Below are 4,704 nucleotides of genomic sequence, written 5' to 3' on the forward strand. Positions count from 1 at the left end.
TAATAATAATAATAATAATAATAATAATAATTTTACAGTTTACAGTTTTACAGACTTAAAGATACAGATGACACCATAGATCCTGTAGTCTAACCATGAATCTAACACACCACACAGTTTCATTCAGTTGTACTTGGTCAGATCTCAACAGCCTGTTGCACGCAGGTATATTTTCCGTTTAGTCTTGTGTAAATTCTTCATCAAAACAACAGAGAAGTCACTTCAGCCATTCCTTTCCTGGTAGATAATTGCTGTCACTGTTATACTTGTATCTTACTGCTAACTTTGAAAAGGAATTTTTCCAAATGTGAATAACCCTGAATCACTCTACACTGTTGGGTTTTTTTATCACCTTTCTGGGAGATACTGAAATATAAATGGCTTAGAAACCTTCATCTTACCTGGATTTTCCATATACACCATCATCCTAAGAGGAAGTATTACAACCAAGACTTAAAACATACAAAGACTGAATGGGTTCCATTCTCTTTGGGATTTATTTCCATCATAACTCTTGCATAAAGCAGAGACAAAGAGGGAAATATCTGCAGACATGGGCAGCAGAATGCTGTGGGGAGGGAACTGCCGATTGCCCAGGTCCTGGGGCTAAATCCCTGCTGCACTTAGATATCCCCAGTGTGACTGGGATCCTGCTGGGCCAATACAACGTACAAACCAAGACAGGCAACAGTCTGCCTGTGCTCCCTAGTGCACGCTGTCTGTTCTAGGACTACCCAGCATTCACGATACTGGAAAGCAAGCTGATTTTAGGCCAGTTTACCCCCTCTCTGAGTTGACACGATCATGGTTGTAATGTGCAGGTTTAACAGCCCTTGTTCTCTAACAGATTTTCAAAACTGGGTAGGAACATTGATTGAATCAAATTAATTAAATACTTCTGTCTAGCTATTAGATTCTGCTTCCATTTATTAATCTATATTTACAGAATATATACGTACATGTAAACACCAATTGCAGTAGGTTTTTTGTGCTTTCAAGTTACTGCAACTTTCTCCTGCAAAGGGGAAGAAAAATCACTTAAATGTTTGCTTCTTATATGACTACAGAGTGGGGAGTCTCTCCCCTTTATGTTGGAAGGCCATGCAAAGCTCTTCCTTAAGAGATACCCAGACCTGCTCTACATGTCGCCAAGACATTCCAAAAAAGCTGTCAAGGGCATTGTGCTCAGGCTAATACAGTCACGCTGCGGAAGGCACAGCGCTTGCAAAGAGACCTGTTTTCCATCCAGCTGATTTGTCGTGTTGCTAGAATGAACATAGATGTGTCCAAAACATGTACAATGAACTACTCTTGAATGTAATGCTGAAGACAAGTCTCTATATGGTCTTTACTCATATCAGTGAGTCAGAAGTGCACCCTTGCATTGATGAACTGCATACTGGGCTGCATAAGTAAGAGCTTAGCCAGTAGGCTAAGGAAAGTGATTATTCTTTTCTGTGGATCACTTCTGAGGCTACATCTGGAGTACCATGTCCAGTTTTGGATCCTCCTAGTACAAGAGAGATATTGGCAAACTGGGATAAGTCCATGAGAGAACCACCAAGTTGGCTGGTGCTGGAGCACACACTGTACAAGGAGAAGCTGTAAGAGCTGGATCTGTTCAGCCTGGAGGACAAGGAGAGTCCTTAATACTGCCTGCAACTGCTTGGTGGGTGCTTGTAGAGAAGGTGGAGCCAAGCTTTTCTCAACAGGTGCACAGCCACAGGATGTGTGGCAACAAACACGAGCTATGACAAGGGGTTTCCAGTTAGATATTAGGTAAACCTTTTCACCATGGGGTGGTCAAACATTGGAATAGGTTTCCCAGAGAGGCTGTGAAATTTCCTTCCTCAAAATGATTCAACACTAGCGTGGACAAGGCCCTGAGCAAACCAATCTAACATGGCACATTGGCTGCTCTGAACAGGGTGGAAATAGATGCTCTCCTGAGTTTCCTTCCTGCCTGTTCTGTTGTTCTGTATTTCAGAGTTGAGTGGTAGGACCACTGTTGAACCACAGTCCTCATTTGCATAAATCCAAAGCAGATGTATTCCTCTGATGAATGTTGCCTAGATATATACAGTGCTCTGAGGATAGCAAGATAATATGAATGTAAAACCTCAATAAAATAAATGGGGTTAAGATAGTGATAAGATCTTGCCAGTGCAAGATCATATCTTTCTGAGATGGATCATAAATGCGAAATTTCCACTTAAACAATCAACAAAAAAACAGCCACCCCAAATCCAACTGCTGTTCTGCCTAGGTCACTTTTTGTTTTCACTAGCAACTACTTTTTTCTTTTTAATTTATGAAAGTACCAGAAAATCCCCAAAGTGAACTGATGCAGAGTGAAGGTCTGCATCCATCATCAACTAACAAATTATCATTTTCAGCCCTAAAAATGTTAGATAAGGCCTCCAAGGTCTTTGTAACTTTGAGAATATAATTGAGGAATTGTATATTATATATAACTACATCACAAAAACTGTGACGTAACTTAGCTAAAATACTTTTCCTTGGTTTACTTCATTAAAAAAATCAAAATCCAATCCAGACTAACTAGGCTGAAAACTTTTGAAGACTGCTGGGCCATCATCCACATTAATTTTTAGATCCATGGATCCACATTAACACATCCTAAATGTCAACCAAGTCCCTAAGCTACATATTTCACACTGACTGCCTCTCTGTTTTCAGAGATACCTTGTCATAAGATATAATAAAGTCCGTGATTAAGGTGTAATGCGGGGTGACCTATTAGTTCTGGGTTTTTCATTCTGCTGGTTGACTCACTAGTTTCCACACTGTATCAGGGCTAGCGAGCTTCACTAACTACCATTCACAACAGCAGCATCTTTATTAACTGAGTGCATAATTTCTTCGGATGCACTTTAATCAGCAAACTCTTTCAAAATTCTCTTTTGCTGTCAGCTTAGTGATAACTTCATGAGCTATTTTATTTTCCTCTGAAGAAAAGCAAATACTTCTGAAGACCGACAGGTTAAATGCAAAATCGAGCAAATTAGTGCCAGAATTACAGATCTAGAATTCCAGCTGCTTTCACAAAATTGCTCTCAATTTCCTGCATTTTCAGACCATTATTTCTTACAGTGGCACCATCCTGTTATTATTACACAAAAAGAAGAAAAAGTAGCTGGCTGAGGGATAAAAAGAAAAGTTAAAGGAAGAATGTGCAGTTTATTTCTGCACATTAGATTGCAGTCAAATTCCTAAAATGATCCTTAAAAATGAAATAAAATGCAGATAGCAAACATCAATATCAAAACACAGACTCATATTTCTTCAGAGTTTCAAGTGTATCCAGCATTTTGCCCTGATTCCATACACTTAATTAAAAAATATTTCTTTCTTTCTCACACGAATGTGATTCTAGGCTCAGTCCTGTGTTTTGTATTCAGAAAATAGGCAATAACATTTAGTGGGAGCAGTATGTTTATGGGTAGCAGACTCTGGATTTTTCATTACTAGGTCTGACTGATGGGAAATTAATTTTTTTTGAGTATAGAAATAAAAATATTAAATGTTACCAGCTGTTCTCGCAGCTGTGACATTCTTATGTCACTTTGCAACAGTTCTTGATTGCTGAATATAAAATGAAATAGTTATATACATGGTTTTTTTTAATTTATATGCAGAAGTCACACACATAAATGAGATATGCCTTTAGAATGTGGAAATGAATATATTAATACATGAAATGAATATATGTAAATGTAATCCAGATTTTCTTTTATTCTTAAAATCAGAGAGATCTTCAAATGAATATTTATGATTTGTGCAAACATCGTACACAGTTATTAGGCCTATTTCTTTTCTTTAAACTTGGAAAGTGATTTATCCTGCTGACAGCGAAAATCTTAACGGCAGAGGTCTGCCCTCATTATCAGGCAGCACAACAATCAGTGATTACATCACTCGCATTTGATGAAAATATATTACAATCTTCAGGCTATTTTGGAACTACTTTTGTTGCTATTTTCGTGAAATGTGAAAGAGAAGTGCAGAAGAAAACCAATGCGTCCAGCCAGTATCACGCACCTTAATGCAGAATTAATACATATTAATTCTGAGACATAAGTCTAGAGGTGTACTTTTTGTGCTGGGCATAGTGCCGCTGTTTGGTTTTAAATGAGTAGATAACATTTTGATTGACGTGAATTCATTGCTAAATAACCCCTGAATTATATTTACGGTATTTATTTATTTGCTTAGTGAACACAGGCCAGTTCTACTATTAAGGCATATTTCTGCTGACCAGGAACAAACAGTGTGATAGATATTCCTTCTTTTAGAAATTTACAAATTAAGGTGTGGCAAACATGAAGGCTTTACCACAGTTCCTAATCTCTCTGGTTTGAGCTCTGGAATGTGAAGATTCTGGTTTTCGATGATAATATAAATAGTAAATAATATAAACAGCAAATCTAGGCAGTCTAAAATTCATAAACGTGTTCATTTTCTGAAGTTGGGGAAATGAAGCTGTTCTGGTCTAGCTGACAAGATTTATGCTGGTAGCTCTCTTATAGTAATGAGCAGACTTCAGCTTTGCATGTCAAAGTCTTAGTCTTAGGTGTGGAGCAGCACAAGGAGCAGCAAAATGGCTTGCTCCAAGCCATCTGGTATACGTCGGGGGGAATTGCGGGGCCTCTTCCCTCAATCCATGTCCTCCCCCAGGGAAAG

The sequence above is a fragment of the Buceros rhinoceros genome, unplaced genomic scaffold (genome assembly GCF_000710305.1).
Source record: "Buceros rhinoceros silvestris isolate BGI_N320 unplaced genomic scaffold, ASM71030v1 scaffold5050, whole genome shotgun sequence".
Classification (NCBI taxonomy): domain Eukaryota; kingdom Metazoa; phylum Chordata; class Aves; order Bucerotiformes; family Bucerotidae; genus Buceros; species Buceros rhinoceros.